Source organism: Lepisosteus oculatus, unplaced genomic scaffold, assembly GCF_040954835.1.
Source record: "Lepisosteus oculatus isolate fLepOcu1 unplaced genomic scaffold, fLepOcu1.hap2 HAP2_SCAFFOLD_90, whole genome shotgun sequence".
Taxonomy (NCBI): Eukaryota; Metazoa; Chordata; class Actinopteri; order Semionotiformes; family Lepisosteidae; genus Lepisosteus; species Lepisosteus oculatus.
In genome coordinates, this window is record NW_027168428.1 from 25,992 (window position 1) to 49,207 (window position 23,216).

Genomic DNA, 23,216 nt, shown 5'->3' on the forward strand with positions numbered 1-23,216 from the left:
AGTTCTTAACAACTACAGGCCTGTCTCAAAGGTCCCATTTCAATCTAAAAGTCTTGAGAGAATAGTTGTTGCCCAACGTCAATCGTATCTGGATTCAAATAATATAATTGAGAAATTTCAGTCTGGTTTCTGAAACTGCATTAACGAGAGTCGTAAATGATATTCTCTTAGCTACTGATGCGGGGAATGCAACAGTGCTTGTGCTTCTAGATCTTAGAGCTGCCTTTGACACGGTTGACCTCTCTGTTTTGTTACACAGGCTTGAGTTTGAGGTTGGCTTATCTGGAACCGTCCTTCAGTGGTTTACTTCACATTTTACTCATCGTTTTCATTATGTTCAAATATCTTATAATTGTACTGCTTCATCAACGTCACCAGTTCAATTTGGGGTACCAGACGGATCAGTGCCGGGACCAATATTGCTCTCTCTCTCTACATGCTGCTGCTAGGTAGGATAATAAGAAAAAATAATATGAACTTTCATTCATATGCTGATGACACTCAAATAAACATTTTGTTTCCACCAAATGACAACTCTTCTATTATCACTTTAGTTAAATGCATTAATGAAGGAAAGACTTGGATGTGTGAAAACTTTTTGTAACTCAACTCTGAGAAAACTGAGGATCTGTTGATCGGAGGCAACAATACTGATAGGACTACTATAACTTCAGCACTTAACTCAGAGGATTTAAACATTTGCCTCAAAGAGACAGCACGTAACCTAGGCGGCATATTAGACACAAGGCTCTTAACAACTTGCATTGTTAAGTGCCTTGGGACAACCTTGTTGTGAAAGGCGCTATATAGAAATACATTGATTTGAACTGAATTGACAATGTAAAATGTTGTGTGTTGTTTGTTAAACAAGACTGTCTTTATTTATTATTATGCGTCAGATGAAGATCAGATCACATTTTAAGAGCCATTCATGTAGAAATCCAGATCATTCGTGTTTTAAAAGTCGCGGGAAAAGCGAAACGGGTGCTTTTCCTTTGTTGCGCAGACACACGACGACACCGTAGGCGGCAGGACTCGAAGCTTCGCAGGGAGACCCCGACGGCTTTCTAAGCCATCACCCTAACCACTCGGCCACGGCTGCAGCACGCGCTGCTTTCTTGATACAGTCTAACATAGAGTGCCGGGCGGCGGTGGAAACCTTTTTCAAAGTCGCTTTTGGTTTAACAACAACAAAAAAAAATTTCACAAAATGCATGCTAGCAGACAAATGCGCCTCGGAGAACTTAAGGCTGGCTTCAAGTTGGAATGATAGTCTCCCCGTCCGGTCAGGAAAAGGGAACTTTGTTAGACAGAAAGAAGGAAGTAACAATAACGGAGAATTGTGTGCAAGGATTTTAGAAGCTGCGCAGCCCTGCAGTTTCAATAGCCCTTTTATTCGTGTTAGATGCTGGAATTGCCTTTTTTTGACGCTCTTACGAATGCGATGTCAACGAAAACAGAACAAAGCACAAAAAACCCTCAAGTCCTGCAGTTGGATAGTTGGATAGAATGCCGTTACGCGTCCAAGCCGTATTTTCAAGACGTGATTCCCTGAGTCCCAAAAATTTGTAAGTTCTTTGGATGATCTGTGGACCGATCTTTCATGATGAAGAATTCCTTAAGAAGAATAGATCTCGGCCCACCATCCCAATGCCTCCATCTCAAAACAGCAACCTCCCACTGCCCTTAGTCTGCAAGGCAGTCCTTTCAAGTGCGATGATGACGCCGGGACCTTCGTTGCCTATTGTACGAGCTGAACTTTTGTGCTCATCAATTCAACGCTCTTTCCATCAACTCATCTTGTCTTTTGACGCTTCGTGTTTTGTGCTCCTTTGACTATCGGCATATCGGGTGACTGCAAACACTGAAGTTCTTGCTTACGGAGTGTGGAACAGTGTTTTCAAGTGATCGCTGTTCTGTCATGTTGACGCCGAGTGAATCTTTCTTTGGCAACATGGGCAGGCTGACAGCAAAAGTAATGGCAAATTTCTTGACTTATTTCTGAATATGAATGTTCTTTAGAAAAGGGATGCGGCGTTGCTTCTCCCCCGTGTAAAGGTCACGCATTCCAGACGTGGTTATGAGCGAACAGTTGCCGCAAGTGTTTGAAAAGAGCAAGCAGCCATGCCCCGTGTGAGGATCAAACTCAGGACCTTCAGATAAAGAGACTGATGCGCTACCAACTAAGCCAACGAGGCCAGCTGCAGTGCACAGCCGGAAAGTTTGCCTCATATGGATTTCAGTCGCCCGTTCCCTAATCTTCAGACGCCCTCTGCTGGATGTTGCATTTGCCTTTTGATCTCACCGATACTTTTTTGGTCTGTTTCTGTTGCGAGTCTGTTTTTCAGATCTCACCTAGCACAAGTCTCTCTGGCTGAAGTGGCCTCTCTGCTTCAGCATCGTGCCCTCACTCAGCCATTAAAAACGTCACTCGGACTTCTGACATGCTGACATGAAATGTCAAGAGAGAGTGGCGGAGACGCTTAAGGCAGAGAGAAGATGAAGAGGGGGCGTGGCTGTGAAATGATTGACAGCTGCATGACGCTCTCCATGCAAGGTGTGACCACAGGCTAAAGGACACCTTTCGGCACATCAAGCTCTAAGCACACACCTGGAGGACGTGGGAAACGATCCCGCTACCTCTCGCATGCAAAGCGAGCGCCGTACCATGCAAGCTAACCCCCCTCGCTGGGGCTCATGCCTCGGTGTCGCCTAGTGCCGCTTGTTCCCCTCTTACCGGGTGCAGTTCACTGCCCTTCGTCTGCAAGGCAGTCGTGTAATTGCGGCTTTCTTGACTTATTGATGAAGGTCTGACTGGACGAGCGAATGACGCCTCTCCCCCGTCCTCAAGCTCGCTGACAGGATAAAATAGAAAGTGCTGCCGTGGCTCATTGGTTTAGGGGTATGATTCTCACTTAGGGTGTGGGAGGTCCCGGGTTCAACTCCCGGCTGAGCCCTTGTGTGCTCTTTTTGTCCTCGTGACTGGGAACTGATATCCACATCACCTTGCAGCATCTGCTTATGGCAAATGATGGAATGTGACTAATGACTGAACGAGCCTGGTGAATACTCATCACGTGGCACAATGAGAGCGTGCAGTCAGCTGTCCAAGGCAGCAACCTCATTGCTCGTTCAAAAGAACACGTACTGAAAACTCATCACCACTATGTCGTAAATGAGCACCGCAATTGCTTGTTGTCATGCGTCCTTACTTGGGAAATGCAGAAGCAAAAACTGCCCTCTCTCAGCCACCGAAACGTGTGCGGCTCGCCTTGCACTCTCTGCGCCTCGCATATTTATGGAGCTGTCTGCTCTTCTTTCTGTTGAAGTACGCAAGTTACGGGGCGTACTGCAGACTATGATGTGCTCAATGACAGCTTTCAAGATTTGAAAACTATGAGCTTGATGGCTCAAGTCGAACGAATGTGGTTGTTACGCAATTGATGATCAAACGCACATATTCTAACGATTCGTGAGAGTATGTTCTAAAGATCCTTGGCTCGATCCCGGGTTTCGGCATTTTGTTTCATCGCTCCCTTTGTTCCTCTCTCCAGCGCCCCCTGCCTAAAATGACGCGTCCCTTTCTCAGCCCGAAACGCAAGCGATACACCAGCAGCAAACACTACAGGTTTCCGTAGTGTAGTGGTTATCACGTTCGCCTAACACGCGAAAGGTCCCCGGTTCGAGACCGGGCGGAAACAGCCTCGATTTGCACGCTCCTGTACTTCACAGAGGTATTGAGCGACCGGTCATTTGTTCCCAATGTATTTCAGGTGCCTTCATGCACTCTTGAACCAAACGCACGTTCCTTCTGTACGCGGAGCCGATCATTTGCAATTGGGCTGTGCCGACAGACCAGGACGAGCTCTGTCGGCTCAAAAGCAGCGCAGGACCTGCAAGAACAACAGAAAGATTAGCATCCAGCGGGGGCTTCTTAGTGAGCCCAAGATCTCATCAAGAATCGGCTCCAGCAACAGGGCTGGGCGCATTGTTCCATTCTCCGACCACTCTCGGTGTAAACAAGTCCCTCCTGGTCTCTGCTTGAATTGCACTTTCCTGCGTTTGCTTTGGTGTAACTGGCTTCCCCTGCATGGGCGAATGTGAAGAAGATCCTTAGTAAGTCATTGAAGAAACCCGAGAAGAGGTCGGAGTGGCCTCTGTCGTTCATCAACGATCCAGTCAGGCAGTACTCCTCTGTAAAGCGCCGTTCGTTCACATCGATTGGCTTTTTTTTGCCTTCATTCGTGCAAGTAGTAAAAGCAGACGCCCCTATTCTGCCGTGACCCCGATTCGAACCGGGGTTGTTGCGGCCACAACGCAAAGTACTGACCACTATACGATCACGGCGAGTTACCGATACACACGTGGCAGGGCGGAAAAGGCTGTGCTCTCTTCATGTGACATAATTCGGAAAAGTCCTGACGTTGCATTTCAACTGAGCCCCAGTATACATCGACCCTTCGACACTCTGAGTGACAACTCTCTTGCGTGTTTTCTAATATTTCTGTAGTTTGCTTGCATGATGCCCGGAACAGCAGGGTTGTGCGCTCCTATATGGTCTAGCGGTTAGGATTCCTGGTTTTCACCCAGGCGGCCAGAGCTGACCATCGCTGCAGGAGGTGGGAGGGTTACTCTGGTAGACAGGGCTGACCTTTGGCAATAGGATTTATACTCTCCAAGATGATATTTGCACTTTCTGGAGAGGCGATTTTCTCCACTTCAGTAGCCCGATTTCGTCGATTGCGTGGAGAGGGCTGTAGAATGTGGCGCCGCCTTTCCTGCTCCGTCCATGACAGGCGTGCTGGACTCTGGAGAGAGAGCACGGTCCATCAGCGCACACCAATAAAGGCACTGGAAGCCGCTGAATCGCATTGGCGAAGCTCAGCACTGGGCCGCTGGGCACATCTGACCACTGTTTCCGTAGTGTAGTGGTTATCACGTTCGCCTCACACGCGAAAGGTCCCCGGGTGGAAACGGACTTCAGACTTCTTTTGTCGCCACGCACAAAAGGGGATTGGGGATTCGCCTAGTGCTGTGATCGAACAGACCCACTCACCTCTTAGTGTGGCGGGATCTGCACAGTGCATGTCGCAGCGCATCCTGCTTTCACTTCAATGCGCGTCCTGATGTACCCCGGTCTCCCGCGTGACAGGTGGGGACAGGTGACAGGTCCTATACTAACGAGGAAGACATCGCTCTCTCCGACCCCCGGCATCGTGTCCCGACCCACCGTGCTGGAAAACGATGTGTGCTGTGATTCCTTTACGGAGCAGAAATGACAACCGAGGAGCCGAGAGATCATTTCAGCATTTCGCGTCTGAACGGAAAACACAAATGACCAACTCAGAATGACTTGCCTTTGACGCTTTTCAAAGCGTTCTTTGTGCACGACGACTGCGCCGCCTAGCAGATACAAATGGGTTGTACAACTTTGAACTAGCAAATGGAAGAGGGGCTAAGCCCCCTCTCTTTTAGCCCAGGTTCGATCTGTCTCCCAGAATCACCAGGGCGCACACACACACACCCGTGCCGTTGAAGTGCTCTGCTTCATTTCTAAGGGCAACTCAACATTCACTCCTACCCCGTGCAGAAAAGACAGTGTCTGCAGCAACAGCAGTCTCTGCACAGGAGCTAAGCTGCCCCCATCTCCTCTGCTCTGCGGCTCCTGCGGAGTGGAGTCCTGCCTGGAGCTGTGTTTGCAGGCGGCGGCTCCCCGCGCCCTGTCTGTGCGTCGTGAAATTAATTAATAAATTTATAAAGTTAATTTATAAATTTATAAAGTTAATAAAGTTATAAATTAGAAATTAATAACGATATAATTATATTCATGTACCGCAACACAAGAATAGTACACACTGTACATTGTCTGTCGATAATGTTTCTGTAGTGCTTTTTCAGCACTCAGCATGTGACTGTGCTGGTGGCGCTGTGGGTTAGGTTCCTGACTTCTATGTCACATGGTCTATGATTGAATCCCATGGAACTATGACTTTATTTTTTAACAAACATTTCTTTGAAAAAATGAAACGTTTCCCTTGGTCAGAGATTAAATAAAACCTCACTTTTTTTGAGGTTTTACTGTGCAGAGTGAGGTTTTACCTCACTTTTTTTTAGCAGAAGGTTTACTGTTACCTGAGAAGGGCCGGCATCCAATCACGGTGGTACACACACACGCTCTCACTCATATGAGCTACACGGCTACCAAGATGATCTCGGGTGCGCCGAGCTGGTACGGAACATATTGAACTGATCGACGGCGAATTGTCTCTCAGACAGGCTTTTCACCTCTAAGCTCCCTGACTGACAGTGATCAGCTAGGTAGTGAAACAGTCAGCTGCTTCTAAGCCTTAAACAGCTGCATCTCGGCGCTTCCACGGAGAGATGATTTGAAAGCCGAACATCGCCCATTGGGAACACCTTACTATCACTAGTTTAAGAGACTCTTAAGGTCTTGCAGAGGTGCCTGTCTAATAGCATGCACTTTGCAAGCTATAGGTGTTTAGGCTGAGGCAGAATGCCTGTTAACAAAATGTTTTTCTAAAGGTGTGTCCAAGTGGCTGCAAAAGGACAACACTCCTGGGGCGCCGTGGCTCAGCTCCTGCACTTGATTATAATGCCGATACGTGTCAAAGCAGTAATTTACGTCATCCTACCACTGCAACACGGGGAATAGAAAGAAATGAGCACACGCTACGAATCGTCTCAATCACTCCCTAGAGTCGTAAGGCGCATTGAAGGGTGCACCCCCATCATTAATCGTTGCGCCTCTGTGAAAGGAAAGCTCTTGGGCAGTCTTTGAAACAGCTCGGATGAAACACTTGATTGCTTCCATGTGCATCTGGAGCCCACTTCTTATTTTCACTTCACGCCGCCCAAAGCATTTCTAAAACAGGAGATTCGCGTTTGGGAATGCGCCCTGCCCTACAAATAAAACAGGTCTACGGGTCTGAAACCTGCTCCACGGAAAACAGCTCTGTTGCGCTTTTGATCAAAGGGAGATTCGCTGTTCTTACTTTTTGATGACATAACACCCAAAGGGGCTTCTTTGGAGCTGGATTCCAACCAGCAACCTTAAGTTTCTTGGCGGTATCCTTTACAGTCCTCTGTTCGGTCAACAAGGGACTGAAGGGGGCAGCTTTCCTCACACATACAGTGCAATGTACTGTATTGTTCCCCTTCATTGAATTCGCAGTTCTGCATCAGACCTCTAACTCGTTTCCTTAGCTTGGATTTAAGCCACGAAGCAGGCTTCTACTGTAGAAACGTCTAGAGGAATCACAAACTATTTGAGAGGCCACCATCCCAGGGGGAACTGACAAAGTCTATCCCTAAACACCTAGTGCAGTCTCTCAAGAGACTGTCAAAAACCGCTTTCTCCGTTTGCGTTGCGAGTAAGTGAAACCGCAGTCTCAACCCAGAGCCACTTGGCAGCAGCGGCACGTAAATACCGTTACTGTTACTGCTCGAGACTGACGTTAGCCTTCTATACCATGTTCAGCCACCGCTAGAAAATGTACGGCTCTAGAACCTGAGCAAACGACAGGAGTGCCAACGCTGAACGGGCACACGTGTCAGACATGGAGAACGACGAGGATGGGATTCGAACCCATGCGTGCAGAGCACAATGGATTAGTAGTCCATCGCCTTAACCACTCGGCCACCTCATCAACGACACTGGGCTGTCCGGACATGGGTTGGCGCACTCCAAATGATCTTTTTCTTTTTTTTCCCTCATACTCGAGGGTCATTTTCCTGTTCCACATGCGATTTCAACATTTTCCTTGGGAGATGTCAAGCCAGCAAGCCACTGCTGTGGTTCAGTGGCCAGTGTGGAGTTCAGTGGCCCTGTTGTACACAGAAAGCACATTGAGCTCCTTGGACATGAAAAGTTCCAGATAAAAGCCATTTGTCACCCTTTCTCTTGGTGTTGATGTTGCTATTGTATGTAAAGGTGGCAACTTGCTCAGCGAGCAGGCGGAGCACACACCGAATGCAGATGTGTCTGAGTGGTGTGTCCAAGTGGCTGCAAAAGGACAGCTCTCCTGGGACGCCGTGGCTTAGTTGCTTAAGGCGCCTGTCTAGTAAACAGGAAACCCTAGTTCAGAATCCCAGCGGTGCCTTTTTTGTTCTGTCTTCTCGAACAGAACTGGTCATTATGGACAACTGCCTACGGCTAGACTTAATTAAATGCAAGCATTCATTTCCTGTCTTGAACGACTTGTTTTTCTTAAAATGGATGCAACTTGCAAAACATGAAATACAAACCTTCCTAATCAGCGCTTGCGGCTGGCAAAAAAAAAAAGAAGTCAGCAATGTTTTTTTCTTTAACCTTAACCCTGCTAATGGAGAAGAGTTAAACGACCGAGTCTATGCAGCTTAAACGGTCCGCACGTCGGGTTCTTAGCTGAAAGGGTGGTAAATCACGCTCACCCCAGTCCTTAATCTTTTAAAGAGGATACAAAATTGAACCTAGTCGCCACATCACATACATCCTGTTCAACGATAAAAAGGTAACGTCTATCCTCGCTCCAGAGTAAATCTCACGTTGAGGGCATATTTTTTTCCACTTTACCATGAGTCCGGCTCGGCTGCACAGAGGCGAGAGCAGAGCAATGAGGTCACGGGGACAGGGGAGTCACACGCTGGCTGTTTGAACACGCGGAAGATCACTGAGGGATCCACAGTATGTGGACCCTCCGTGCGCCATCAGTCCGCACTCCGGACTCTGAATCCTGCCATCCGAGTTAAGATCTCGGCGGAACCTGAAGCGCAGTTCCTTCTTAAAATGTAATCTGGTGAGCATTTCTAGAATCGTACTTGTATAGATGCAGCCTTTAATGTGTTGCTAGGTTAAAATTGATGACTTCTTGAACTTCAGTAGGCAACTGCCCTCTTGGTTTCGGATTTAATGTCTTTATTACAGGGGCGCTTTTATGAAGACAGAGTCATGTTCAGGTACTTTGCTTGATGGAGGAAGCTCATTTCGGACTCTGTGATCTGCTCACCTGGAAAGGTCTGCTGTACTACTACAAGAGAGAAGTAGAGTCTGGAAGAAGGGACAATTTTATGATGCTTTGGAAGATATTGTTTTTTTTTCTTTGAAATCGAAATGAATCAGAATATCAGTGCAAAAGACAAACTCTTGGTTTGGTTTAAAGAGATATGGTTTTAAAACAGACAAAATGAAGAAAACAGGTGTTTCTCACTTTTAGAAAAGAATGAACCGGGGGTAATATTTTACTAGTTGCAGTGCTGATCTCACTGGGTTACAGTCCTGCAATGTCACACCAGGGCCAGTGGCGCAATGGATAACGCGTCTGACTACGGATCAGGAGATTGTAGGTTCGACTCCTGCCTGGCTCGGGTTGTTTTTAAACGCATCGGGCTACTCCCTAAGCAGTCTGTGCTACTTACGGGCCTTCAAAAAAGACGCTTTTTTGGTGCTCTGTGCAAAAAGCGTCGACATCTGCTTCCAGCTGTAAAATGCCATTCGCGGACGCTGAAGAACTTATTTGCAAGGGAGCGGGTACAAGCAATTTGGCATTTTAAAACCACCAGGAACACCGAACAGGGGCGCTTCTTTGCTTGCGCCGAAACACAACGACAGGAGGTGGACAACGTAGTTGGCAGGATTCGAACCTCTTTCTGTCTATTATATACTAAATGTTCTCTTGTCTGTCTCTTGTTTGTATAGAACTGAATGTCCCTGACAATGTACTGTTAGTTTTAATTGAAGAACGGCATTTGTGTTCAAATATATCAGACAAGTTTACGTAACTGCTCATGCGACACTCAGTTGTAATTAGTCAAGAAATAAAGTCGAACAACAGCTGCGGGTTTGATTCTGAACGTATGAGATTTCAGCGCCTTTTACTTCCATTGACAAATGATAGAGATTCGAAGAGAGATCCTTCAGACCAGCAAGCAAACCCACGGCTATTTCGGTTTTCTATCTAGGCAACGTTGGTGTCTGCAATAGCATACATGAAAGCGTGATGCAATTTCTGTGGCTACATTTGTTGCATGTCATGCACAGTAAGAGTGTTTCTAACACCAAATAAAAAGTCAACAATTAGCGATCACGCCTTCTCCTCAGTTAACCCACTGAAACCCTTGCTGTTAACAGTTCTTTACTGCGTGGTTTACGAGCACCTACATATCGTGTCGGTTCTTTCAGCTTTATTCATTAGGTTTTCAAAGGCATAAGCCACCAGAGGTGCGAACGCAAAATGTGTGGTTATCTGAAGAATTGCTTTCAATGGCAGCGGGTCCAAGCGATTTAGCGTTTTTATAGTACCGGGAAAGGAGAAACGGCACTTTGCCTTTGCCGCGCAGGCACAAGGCGACGTGCGGCAGACGCCGGAGTCGGCAAATTCCGAACCTGCGCGGGGAGTCCCCAACGCACTTAACCACTCGGCCACGACAAAAGCGAGCTCGCTGCCGCCGCATTCCTCCTATAATCTAACACGGAGTGCGAGGTGGCTGCGGAAACCTTTTTAAAGTCGCTCTCCGTTAAAAAAAAAATACCTTTCACAAGATTCGTGCCGGCAGACAGACACGCCTCAGAGGGTTTAAGGCTGGCTTCACGTTCAAATGATAAAGTCCCCCAGTCCGGATGTCAAAATGCAACTTTGGCAGACAGAAAAAACATCAACAAACCACAAATGGTTTTTACAAGCTGCACCACACTGCACTTTCAAAAGCATTTACATTCGTGTTAGACGCAGGAATTGCCTTTGATTTGCGCGCTTACGAACGCCATGGAAAACGAAACAAAACTAAAGCCCTCAGCTCCTGCACTTGATTATATTGCCGTTACGTGTCGAAGCAGGAATTTATGTCATCCTACCACTGCAACACGGGGAATAGAGAGAAATGAGTACACGCTACGAATTGTCTCTAATCAGTCCCTACAGTTGTAAGGCGCCTGGAAGCGTGCACCCCCGTCATTAATCTTTGCGCATCTGTGCAAGGTAAACTCTGGAGCAGTCTTTGAAACGGCTCAAAGGAAACACGTGATTGATTCCATGTGCATCTGGGGTTCATTTCTTATTTACATTTAATTCAAGGGAAAGGCTTGGGTCAGTTTCAGACGGCCTCCAACAGCGAGATTCAAGCGCCCCACCTTCAGCCCAATCTGCGCAGCCAGAACGCCAACGGCTCCTATGCTCTCCGGGGTGCGGTTGTGACCCCGTAACCTAAAATGTTGGTGGCAGACAAATGGAGACTAACAGGTGACGTCCTAGGACATGACTACATTGTGGGGATGGTGACCATTGCTTGGAAAAGAGTGCGAGGCCCCTTTAGAAAAACATTTTGTTAACAGGCATTCTGCCTCAGCCTAAACACCTATAGCTTGCAAAGCGCATGCTATTAGACAGGCACCTCTGCAAGACCTTAAGAGTCTCTTAAACTAGTGATAGTAAGGTGTTCCCAATGGGTGATGTTCGGCTTTAAAATCATCTCTCCGTGGAAGCGCCGAGATGCAGCTGTTTAAGGCTTAGAAGCAGCTGACTGTTTCACTACCTAGCTGATCACTGTCAGTCAGGGAGCTTAGAGGTGAAAAGCCTGTCTGAGAGACAATTCGCCATCGATCAGTTCAATATGTTCCGTACCAGCTCGGCGCACCCGAGATCATCTTGGTAGCCGTGTAGCTCAGATGAGTGAGAGCTTGTGTGTATTTACCACCGTGATTGGATGCCGGCCCTTCTCAGGTCACAGTAAACCTTCTGCTCAAAAAAAGTGAGGTAAAACCTCACTCTGCACAGTAAAACCTAAAAAAGTGAGGTTTTATTTAATCTCTGACCAAGGGAAACGTTTCATTTTTTCAAAGAAATGTTTGTTAAAAAATAAAGTCATAGTTCCATGGGATTCAATCATAGACCGTGTGACATGGAAGTCAGGAACCTAACCCACTAAAGCACTACAGAAACATTATCGACAGACAATGTACAGCGTGTACTATTCTTGTGTTGCGGTACATGAATATAATTATATCGTTATTAATTTCTAATTTATAACTTTATTAACTTTATAAATTTATTAACGTTATTAATTAATTTCACGACAGAGGAGATGGGGGCAGCTTAGCTCCTGTGCAGAGACCTGAGCTGTTGTTGCTGCGGACGCTGTCTTTTCTGCACTCGGGGTAGGAGTGAATGTTGAGTTGCCCTTAGAAATGAAGCAGAGCACTTCAACGGCACGGGTGTGTGTGTGTGCGCCCTGGTGATTCTGGGAGACAGATTGAACCTGGGCTAAAAGAGAGGGGGCTTAGCCCTCTTCCATTTACTAGTTCAAAGTTGTACAACCCATTTGTATCTGCTAGGCGGCGCAGTCGTCGTGCACAAAGAACGCTTTGAAAAGCGTCAAAGGCAAGTCATTCTGAGTTGGTCGTTTGTGTTTTCCGTTCAGACGCGAAATGCTGAAATGATCTCTCGGCTCCTCGGTTGTCATTTCTGCTCCGTAAAGGAATCACAGCACGCGTCAGCTTCCAGCACGGTGGGTCGGGACACGATGCCGGGGGGTCGGAGAGAGCGATGTCTTCCTCGTTAGTATAGGACCTGTCACCTGTCCCCACCTGTCACGCGGGAGACCGGGGTACATCAGGACGCGCATTGAAGTGAAAGAAGGATGCGCTGCAACATGCACTGTGCAGATCCCGCCACACTAAGAGGTGAGTGGGTCTGTTCGATCACAGCGCTAGGCGAATCCCCAATCCCCTTTTGTGCGTGGCGACAAAAGAAGTCTGTTTTCGCCCGGTTTCAAACCGGGGACCTTTCGCGTGTGAGGCGAACGTGATAACCACTACACTACGGAAACGGTGGTAAAACATGCCCAGCGGCCCAGTGCTGAGCTTCGCCAATGCGATTCAGCTGCTTCCAGTGCCTTTATTGGAGTGCGCTGATGGACCGTGCTCTCTCTCCAGAGACCAGCACGCCTGTCATGGACGGAGCAGGAAAGGCGGCGTCACATTCTACAGCCCTCTCCACGCAATCGACGAAATCGGGCTGCTGACGTGGAGAAAATCGCCTCTCCAGAAAGTGCAAATATCATCTTGGAGAGTATAGATCCTATTGCTGAAGGTCAGCCCTGTCTACCAGAGTAACCCTCCCACCTCCTGCAGCGATGGTCAGCTGGTCTCACACGCGAGAAGTTTCGGCTGGAAACAAGCGCCCCCTCTTCTCGCACGTTTTGCACGTTCGAGTAGTTTTAATGCGGCTCCTTCGTACACGGTGCTGATCTTTTGGAAAGCAGGAGGCAAAACTGACACGTTCCCATACCGGGAGTCGAACCAGGGCCGCCTGGGTGAAAACCAGGAATCCTAACCACTAGACCATATGGCAGCGAACAGCCCTCCTGTTCCGGGCATCATGCAAGCAAACTACATAAATATGAGAAAACGCAAGAGAGTTGTCACTCAAAGTGTCGAAGGGTCGATGTATACTGGGACTCAGTTGAAATGCAACGTCAGGACTTTTCCGTTTATGTCACACGAAGAGAGCACAGCCTTTTCCGCCCTGCCACATGTGTATCGGTAACTCGCCGTGATCGTATAGTGGTCAGTACTTTGCGTTGTGGCCGCAACAACCCTGGTTCAAATCTGGGGCACGGCAGAATAGGGGCGTCTGCTTTTACTACTTGCATGAATGAAGGCAAAAAAAAGCCAATCGATGTGAACGAACGGCGCTTTACAGAGGAGTACTGCCTGACTGGATCGTTGATGAACGACAGAGGCCACTCCGACCTCTTCTCGGGTTTCTTCAATGACTTACTAAGGATCTTCTTCACATTCGCCCATGCAGGGGAAGCCAGTTACACCAAAGCAAACGCAGGAAAGTGCATTTCATGCAGAGACCAGGAGGGACCTGTTTACACCAAGAGTGGTCGGAGTATGGAACAATGCGCCCAGCCCTGTTGCTGGAGTCGATTCTTGATTAGATTTTGGGCTCACTAAGAGGCCCCCGCTGGGTACTAATCTTTCTGTTGTTCTCGCAGGTGTTGCGCTGCTTTTGAGCCGACAGCTCGTCTTGGTCTGTCGGGACAGCCCAATTGCAAATGATCGGCTCCAGGTACAGAAAAAACGTGCGTTTGGTACAAGAGTGCATGAACGCACCAGAAATACATTGGGAACAAATGACTGGTGGTTCAAGACCTCTGTGAAGTGCAGGAGCGTGCAAGAAGAGGCTGTTTGCACCCAGTCTTGAACCTGGGACCTTTCGCATGTTAGGCCAACATGATAACCACTACACTACGGAAACCTGTACGGTTTGTTGCTGGTGTATCGCTTGCGTTTCGGGCTGAGAAAGGGACGCGTCATTTTAGGCAGGGGGCGCTGGAGAGAGGAACAAAGGGAGCGATGAAACAAAATGCCGAAACCCGGGATCGAGCCAGGGACCTTTAGAACATACTCTCACGAATCGTTAGAATATGTGCGTTTGATCATCAATTGCGTAACAACCACATTCGTTCGACTTGAGCCATCAAGCTCATAGTTTTCAAATCTTGAAAGCTGTCATTGAGCACATCATAGTCTGCAGTACGCCCCGTAACTTGCGTACTTCAACAGAAAGAAGAGCAGACAGCTCCATAAATATGCGAGGCGCAGAGAGTGCAAGGCGAGCCGCACACGTTTCGGTGGCTGAGAGAGGGCAGTTTTTGCTTCTGCATTTCCCAAGTAAGGACGCATGACAACAAGCGATTGCGGTGCTCATTTACGACATAGTGGTGATGAGTTTTCAGTACGTGTTCTTTTGAACGAGCAATGAGGTTGCTGCCTTGGACAGCTGACTGCACGCTCTCATTGTGCCACGTGATGAGTATTCACCAGGCTCGTTCAGTCATTAGTCACATTCCATCGTTTGCCATAAGCAGATGCTGCAAGGTGATGTGGATATCAGTTCTCAGTCTTGTGGACGAGGACAAAAAGAGCACACAAGGGCTCAGCCGGGAGTTGAACCCGGGACCTCCTACACCCTAAGCGAGAATCATACCCCTAAACCAATGAGCCACGGCAGCACTTTCTATTTTATCCTGTCAGCGAGCTTGAGGACGGGGGAGAGGCGTCATTCGCTCGTCCAGTCAGACCTTTAGCTTGCATGGTACAGCGCTCGCTTTGCATGCGAGAGGTAGCGGGATCGTTTCCCACGTCCTCCAGGTGTGTGCTTAGAGCTTGATGTGCTGAAAGGTGTCCTTTAGCCTGTGGTCACACCTTGCATGGAGAGCGTCATGCAGCTGTCAATCATTTCGCAGCCACGCCCCCTCTTCATCTTCTCTCTGCCTTAAGCGTCTCCGCCACTCTCTCTTGACATTTCATGTCAGCATGTCAGAAGTCCGAGTGACGTTTTTAATGGCTGAGTGAGGGCACGATGCTGAAGCAGAGAGGCCACTTCAGCCAGAGAGACTTGTGCTAGGTGAGATCTGAAAAACGGACTCGCAACAGAAACAGACCAAAAAAGTATCGGTGAGATCAAAAGGCAAATGCAACATCCAGCAGAGGGCGTCTGAAGATTAGGGAACGGGCGACTGAAATCCATATGAGGCAAACTTTCCGGCTGTGCACTGCAGCTGGCCTCGTTGGCGTAGTTGGTAGCGCGTCAGTCTCTTTATCTGAAGGTCCTGAGTTTGATCCTCACACGGGGCATGGCTGCTTGCTCTTTTCAAACACTTGCGGCAACTGTTCGCTCATAACCACGTCTGGAATGCGTGACCTTTACACGGGGGAGAAGCAACGCCGCATCCCTTTTCTAAAGAACATTCATATTCAGAAATAAGTCAAGAAATTTGCCATTACTTTTGCTGTCAGCCTGCCCATGTTGCCAAAGAAAGATTCACTCGGCGTCAACATGACAGAACAGCGATCACTTGAAAACACTGTTCCACACTCCGTAAGCAAGAACTTCAGTGTTTGCAGTCACCCGATATGCCGATAGTCAAAGGAGCACAAAACACGAAGCGTCAAAAGACAAGATGAGTTGATGGAAAGACCGTTGAATTGATGAGCACAAAAGTTCAGCTCGTACAATAGGCAACGAAGGTCCCGGCGTCATCATCGCACTTGAAAGGACTGCCTTGCAGACTAAGGGCAGTGGGAGGTTGCTGTTTTGAGATGGAGGCATTGGGATGGTGGGCCGAGATCTATTCTTCTTAAGGAATTCTTCATCATGAAAGATCGGTCCACAGATCATCCAAAGAACTTACAAATTTTTGGGACTCAGGGAATCACGTCTTGAAAATACGGCTTGGACGCGTAACGGCATTCTATCCAACTATCCAACTGCAGGACTTGAGGGTTCTTTGTGCTTTGTTCTGTTCTCGTTGACATCGCATTCGTAAGAGCGTCAAAAAAAGGCAATTCCAGCATCTAACACGAATAAAAGGGCTATTGAAACTGCAGGGCTGCGCAGCTTCTAAAATCCTTGCACACAATTCTCCGTTATTGTTACTTCCTTCTTTCTGTCTAACAAAGTTCCCTTTTCCTAACCGGACGGGGAGACTTTATCATTCCAACTTGAAGCCAGCCTTAAGTCCTCTGAGGCGCATTTGTCTGCTAGCATGCTTTTGTGAAAGTTCAAATTTGGACAAACACAATCTGTGGCGTTTAGCGTGACATAGTCTTGCAGGCATCGTGCTGTCTCACTGCAATACTATACCGCTGGAGGAAACAGTCCATCTGGCCATGAAACTCATTTGAACGTCTAGCTACAGCAACTAAGAATATCATGATTTATTCAGGATGTGTGGAATCAGCACGTCCCGGAGACAGCTTCCGAAATCGTGAGCATTCTCTGGTGGTGTCCTGCTGGGATCCTGTGGGCGTGTGTTGGTGGTATAGTGGTGAGCATGCAAAAGCCACTGCATTGGTCAGGAATCGAACCCAAGCCTCTTACTTGGCAGGCAAGAATTCTTCCACTGAACCACCAATGCTCAATACCTGTACCTTCAAAAAAGACGCTTTTTTGGTGCTCTGTTCAAAAAGCGTCGACATCTGTTTCCAGCTGCAAAATGCCATCCGCGGACGCTGAAGAATTTATTTATTTAGACACCGCTCAGAATCCCCTGTAAGATTCTCCCTCAGTTCCTTTGAGCAGTGTTTTACCTCTTTCAAAAGGCTTCACTTTCCTAGTCACATTCCAAGGCTCATCGAACCCGGGCTGTTTCCTCCAGCGGTATAGTATTGCAGTGAGACAGCAAGATGCCTGCAAGACTATGTCACGCTAAACGCCACAGATTGTGTTTGTCCGTTCGTGTCAGTCGTCCTGCAACCACGGGAAGTGGGACACAAACATGCTGCAATGCTTTCAGGACGTTAGGATTTGTTTATGCAACATCCGAGAAGAGTACTTGTGGCTTGAATGTGAACTGTACGTGCCCGCCCCCTTTCCTCTGTAGTGCATGAGTTCCTCCCGGCATGCCCTTCGTCATTGTTCTGTCATCTTGTATTTAAAGGGTTGTATTCCTGCAGCTGAAAATAAGCAACGGTTTTCTCACAACGCCCTTTGTTTCCGACGGAGCCCTTGTCTGTCATGAAATTCTTCAAAACCTCAAACTAGAAGAAGACGACAAATATGAAGCGTTACAGCAACGACATGCCATGAGACGATTGATAACGTTTCCGTAGGATCCCCGCGGTTGCCTGGCAACCGTCAGCTTTGCGCAGTGGCAGTATCATAGCCTGTGAGGTTTAGCCGAGGCGCGATTATTACTAGTTGAAAACTTTTCCCAATACCCCCCTTCCGCCGGTTTGCAATACAATCGGCGAAAGCAATTTTTGATAGTCTCGTCAGAGACTGAGCAAGGTGTTTAAAGACAGATTTTGTCATGGTGACATCATGATAGAAAGAAACGAGCTTGTTACGTTTCAACAGAAACGCTCTTTAGCTCTTTCAGCGTTATGCAGAGAACAGCGTCTGTCGAGATCACTTTTGAGTCAGCGCGAAACGCCGTGTGCTGTCAGTTTGATTTCATATTGCTTGTAGCGGCGCCCGGCTTTTGTCTGTCAAACGTTAGGTTGCGCTTCTTCATGCTGCATCGTCGGCATGAGTGGAGCTTTATAAACGTCTGTACTTACTGCGCCCCATAAGAAATCGTTTGTCCCCGTTCAAAAGAGATTGTGCGATGTCCTGCAGCAAACCTTTGACAGTTTGAAAAGAGGAATTTATTCTGCTTCCTGTGCGTGCAGTAGTTACAAAGTTGAACGCCTTTACACGATCTGCTGCAGTTTTCAGTGGGCGGGCTTTGTCAAATGGCTTGGAAAAACGCACTGTGTTTCGGCTCGGGAAACATCATGAGCAGTGTCCTGCATGTTTTCTGTGTATAGCTGTCTTTTAACGCATACAGAATTCATTCGAAATCATTGATTTCTCCTATTAACAAGGGTCCCTTTTTGAACCTGCCAGAAGCATTCTTTCAATGTAACAGATTTACTCCGGGGAAAGGCAGCATGACATTGAGAGTAGCTCAAGCTTTCAGCACCCGTATCGGACTGCGTGTATGCAGACACCGCTCAGAATCCCCTGTAAGATTCTCCTTCAATTCCGTTTTGCTCTTTCAAAAGGCTTCGCTTTGCTAGTCACAATCCAAGGCTCATGACAGCATTTGGAACCAATCGCCACTGCGTTGGCCGGGAATCGAACCCGGGTCAACTGCTTGGAAGGCAGCTATGCTCACCACTATACCACCAACGCACGCCCACAGGCACCCTGCAGGACACCACCAGAGAATGCTCACGATTTCGGAAGCTGTCTCCGGGACGTGCTGATTCCACACATCCTGAATAAATCATGATATTGTTAGTTGCTGTAGCTAGACGTTCAAATGAGTTTCATGGCCAGATGGACTGTTTCCTCCAGCGGTATAGTATTGCAGTGAGACAGCACGATGCCTGCAAGACTATGTCACGCTAAACGCCACAGATTGTGTTTGTCCGTTCGTGTCAGTCGTCCTGCAGCCACGGGAAGTGGGACACAAACATGCTGCAATGCTTTCAAGACGTTAGGATTTGTTTGTGTAACATCCGAGAAGAGTACTTGTGGCTTGAATGTGAACTGTACGTGCCCGCCCCCTTTCCTCTGTAGTGCATGAGTTCCTCCCGGCACGCCCTTCGTCATTGTTCTGTCATCTTGTATTTAAAGGCTTGTATTTCTGCTGCTGAAAATAAGCAACGGTTTTCTCACAACGCCCTTTGTTCCCAACGGAGCCCTTGTCTGTCATGAAATTCTTCAAAACCTCAAGCTAGAAGAAGAAGACGACAAATATGAAGCGTTACCGCAACGACATGCCATGAGACGATCGATAACGATTTCCATAGGATCCCCGCGGTTGCCTGGCAACCGTCAGCTTTGCGCAGTGGCAGTATCGTAGCCTGTGAGGTTTAGCCGAGGCGCGATTATTGCTAGTTGAAAACTTTTCCCAATACCCCGCTTCCGCCGGTTTGCAATACAATCGGCGAAAGCAATTTTTGACAGTCTCGTCAGAGACTGAGCAAGGTGTTTAAAGACAGATTTGGTCATGGTGACATCATGGTAGAAAGAAACGAGCTTGTTACGTCTCAACAGAAACGCTCTTTAGCTCTTTCAGCGTTATGCAGAGAACAGCGTCTGTCGAGATCACTTTTGAGTCAGCGCGAAACGCCGTGTGCTGTCAGTTTGATTTCATATTGCTCGTAGCGGCGCCCGGCTTTTGTCTGTCAAACGTTAGGTTGCGCTTCTTCATGCTGCATCGTCGGCATGAGTGGAGCTTTTTAAACGTCTGTACTTACTGCGCCCCATAAGAAATGGTTTGTCCCCGTTCAAAAGAGATTGTGCGATGTCCTGCAGCGTTCGCAAAGCAAACCTTTGACAGTTTGAAAAGAGGAATTTATTCTGCTTCCTGTGCGTGCAGTAGTTACAAAGTTGAACGTCTTTACACGATGTGCTGCAGTTTTCAGTGGGCGGGCTTTGTCAGATGGCTTGGAAAAACGCACTGAGACATCATGAGCAGTGTCCGGCATGTTTTCTGTGTATAGCTGTCTTTTAACGCATACAGAATTCATTCGAAATCATTGATTTCTCCTATTAACAAGGGTCCCTTTTTGAACCTGCCAGAAGCATTCTTTCAATGTAACAGATTTACTCCGGGGAAAGGCAGCATGACATTGAGAGTAGCTCAAGCTTTCAGCACCCGTATCGGACTGCGTGTATGCAGACACCGCTCAGAATCCCCTGTAAGATTCTCCTTCAATTCCGTTTTGCTCTTTCAAAAGGCTTCGCTTTGCTAGTCACAATCCAAGGCTCATGGCAGCATTTGGAACCAATCGGCACTGCGTTGGCCGGGAATCGAACCCGGGTCAACTGCTTGGAAGGCAGCTATGCTCACCACTATACCACCAACGCACGCCCACAGGCGCCCTGCAGGACACCACCAGAGAATGCTCACGATTTCGGAAGCTGTCTCCGGGACGTGCTGATTCCACACATCCTGAATAAATCATGATATTGTTAGTTGCTGTAGCTAGACGTTCAAATGAGTTTCATGGCCAGATGGACTGTTTCCTCCAGCGGTATAGTATTGCAGTGAGACAGCACGATGCCTGCAAGACTATGTCACGCTAAACGCCACAGATTGTGTTTGTCCGTTCGTGTCAGTCGTCCTGCAGCCACGGGAAGTGGGACACAAACATGCTGCAATGCTTTCAAGACGTTAGGATTTGTTTGTGTAACATCCGAGAAGAGTACTTGTGGCTTGAATGTGAACTGTACGTGCCCGCCCCCTTTCCTCTGTAGTGCATGAGTTCCTCCCGGCACGCCCTTCGTCATTGTTCTGTCATCTTGTATTTAAAGGCTTGTATTTCTGCTGCTGAAAATAAGCAACGGTTTTCTCACAACGCCCTTTGTTCCCAACGGAGCCCTTGTCTGTCATGAAATTCTTCAAAACCTCAAGCTAGAAGAAGAAGACGACAAATATGAAGCGTTACCGCAACGACATGCCATGAGACGATCGATAACGATTTCCATAGGATCCCCGCGGTTGCCTGGCAACCGTCAGCTTTGCGCAGTGGCAGTATCGTAGCCTGTGAGGTTTAGCCGAGGCGCGATTATTGCTAGTTGAAAACTTTTCCCAATACCCCGCTTCCGCCGGTTTGCAATACAATCGGCGAAAGCAATTTTTGACAGTCTCATAAGTCTTATGAGAGGAAAGGCAAAAACTACAGGGAAGTCCTGCCCAGGCCAGCACTCCCACGGTCTCCCAACTACAGGAGCAGTGCTCCAAGCAGCTGCTTGACCCGCCAGGTAAAGCACACCCCCTTTTCATCCCTGAAGAAGAGTGGATCTCCCTGTCCGGTAATGAATGGGAGTCCTTTCTGTGCACCCTGGTACCTCAGGGGGTCCAGGACTGCTACCCCATGGTGGTGGGAGGGGGTCCAGGTGGCAGAAGTGCAGGTTGATGATGTAATTCTTAGCCTCAGCTCTGAGAAGTCCATAATCAGTGAAGGTCTGTTCGAGGACCTGTCGCGAAGCTGTCAGGTGACCCTGGTGACGCAGTCACAGGTTCTGTGGTGGGCACCCCCATCTCATAGGTCCATTTGGAGCAAAGGAAGCTGTGTAGCTTCCATCTCCATCGGAAAAAGGAAGTTTGCTCACTACTTCCTATTGGAAGTACCTATTGGTTCGACTGGGCGCCCAGCTGGACACAGTAAACAGTGTGCTGTGGACACGGGTGGACCCAGATGCCCACTCTCTAAGCGGTGACCCCGAGAACATTCGGTCAGGTCAGACGATTCCTCAGGCCTGCCAGGTAGTAAACGAATCGGACCTGATCGTTCCTGTGTCAACAGCAGGGTTTCCAGTACGCCTTGTCCTAAAGAAGGGACAGAGAATGGACGCTGAGATGGTTTTCTTCCAACCATCAGCTCAGTTTATCAGACTGAACCTAGCAGTCTGTTGTACCCCCAGACTGGAACGGAATGGCCGAGCCACCTGCCTGTTGGTGCAGAACATAGCAAAACAAGATGTCAAAATCCCTGCTCGCACTGACATGGGACTGGTAATTGACAATGGTTTCTATGATTTCGAACTGGCCATCCCAGTACTGGGGCAGCTCCCTGGTCCCTTGGCCAGGGAGGGGGGAACCGAGCAGGTGTACTACACCTACCCCCGGCGGATGATTGCAATTATGCCAATAGAGGGATTCTGCAACCAGGAGGTGTGCAGGGTGGACCTTAGCGATAAGGATGAGATGGTTGTGTACACAGTACACGCAGGTGTTCCGATGGACCACTCAGCCGAGAGTACGACCCGGGATACCGCCATGCCGTCAAAAGCGGGGTTCCTAGAGCAGGTACAGGAACAGGTTGGCAAGGCAGATGCCCTGGAAACGGAAAGCCAGCGTCAGCAGCTGCGTCAGAATTTCCAGGATTTCCGGGAAGTGTTTGCACGGGACGCCTATGACTGCGGGGTGACGGATTTGAACACAGTGCGCATTCCAACGGCCCCTGGCGCCCGCCCAACCTATGTCAGGCAGTATCGCATTCCCCTCACGGCATACGAGTCCATAAAGCAGACGTTGGATGCTCTACTAGAGCGTCAGATCATAAGGGAGTGTAACTCCACTTATAACTCCCCACTGTGGCCGGTGCTGAAACCCAATGGTAAATGGCGTCTGACCATTGACTACCGGCAGCTGAATAAACAGGTTCCTTTGTCACGATGGCCAATGATCTACCTAGATCAGGAGTTAGCCAAGGTGACAACAGCGAAATATTTCACCACAGTGGATGTGGCCAATGGGTTCTGGACCCTTAAGGTAGAACCAACAGACCAGTACAAACTGGCCTTTTCCTTTGGAAACAGGCAGTTCACCTGGAATCGATGCCCCTTTGGGTATTCCAACTCCCCAGCGGAGTTCAACATATTTCTGCACCAAGCCATGAGTGATGCAGCCGCCAGGGGCAACCTGGTCTATGTGGACGATATTCTGATGAGGAGTCAGACCTGGGAAGAACACATGGCCGAGATCAGGCATGTGTTGACCCAGCTCTCCTGTGCAGGGGCCAAACTGTCCCTGGCTAAGGGACAGTGGTGTAGGACCCAAGTGGAGTACGTGGGACTGTTGGTTGGAGCCCAAGGCATACAGCCACAGTCCAGCAGAGTCCAAGCTATCCAGAATATGAAGTCGCCCACTAACCTGTCTGAACTGCGCAGCTTTCTGGGAGTATGTAATTATTCCCAGCAGTTCATTGA

The 23,216-nt window shown here is 48.3% G+C and overlaps 9 non-coding genes and 1 pseudogene across 9 annotated transcripts; 5 read left to right on the forward strand and 5 right to left on the reverse strand.

The window, feature by feature from the left end:
* Positions 1-3,628: 3,628 nt before the first annotated feature.
* Positions 3,629-3,701, forward strand: trnav-aac (transfer RNA valine (anticodon AAC)). Its single transcript has one exon. It is a non-coding gene; the product is annotated as a tRNA-Val (tRNA).
* Positions 3,702-7,585: 3,884 nt separating this feature from the next.
* trnas-acu (transfer RNA serine (anticodon ACU)) lies at positions 7,586-7,667 on the reverse strand. The gene has a single exon. It is a non-coding gene; the product is annotated as a tRNA-Ser (tRNA).
* A 1,623-nt stretch (positions 7,668-9,290) lies between these two features.
* Positions 9,291-9,363, forward strand: trnar-acg (transfer RNA arginine (anticodon ACG)). Its single transcript has one exon. It is a non-coding gene; the product is annotated as a tRNA-Arg (tRNA).
* A 3,383-nt stretch (positions 9,364-12,746) lies between these two features.
* Positions 12,747-12,819, reverse strand: trnav-cac (transfer RNA valine (anticodon CAC)). The gene has a single exon. It is a non-coding gene; the product is annotated as a tRNA-Val (tRNA).
* A 452-nt stretch (positions 12,820-13,271) lies between these two features.
* trnae-uuc (transfer RNA glutamic acid (anticodon UUC)) lies at positions 13,272-13,343 on the reverse strand. Its single transcript has one exon. It is a non-coding gene; the product is annotated as a tRNA-Glu (tRNA).
* Positions 13,344-17,644: 4,301 nt separating this feature from the next.
* LOC138236496 (U4 spliceosomal RNA) lies at positions 17,645-17,786 on the forward strand. The gene has a single exon (XR_011188670.1). It is a non-coding gene; the product is annotated as a U4 spliceosomal RNA (small nuclear RNA).
* An 825-nt stretch (positions 17,787-18,611) lies between these two features.
* Positions 18,612-18,683, reverse strand: trnag-ucc (transfer RNA glycine (anticodon UCC)). The gene has a single exon. It is a non-coding gene; the product is annotated as a tRNA-Gly (tRNA).
* A 650-nt stretch (positions 18,684-19,333) lies between these two features.
* On the forward strand, positions 19,334-19,475 carry LOC138236469 (U4 spliceosomal RNA). The gene has a single exon (XR_011188645.1). It is a non-coding gene; the product is annotated as a U4 spliceosomal RNA (small nuclear RNA).
* An 822-nt stretch (positions 19,476-20,297) lies between these two features.
* Positions 20,298-20,369, reverse strand: trnag-ucc (transfer RNA glycine (anticodon UCC)). Its single transcript has one exon. It is a non-coding gene; the product is annotated as a tRNA-Gly (tRNA).
* Positions 20,370-21,019: 650 nt separating this feature from the next.
* LOC138236479 (U4 spliceosomal RNA) lies at positions 21,020-21,168 on the forward strand (annotated as a pseudogene).
* Positions 21,169-23,216: the final 2,048 nt, after the last annotated feature.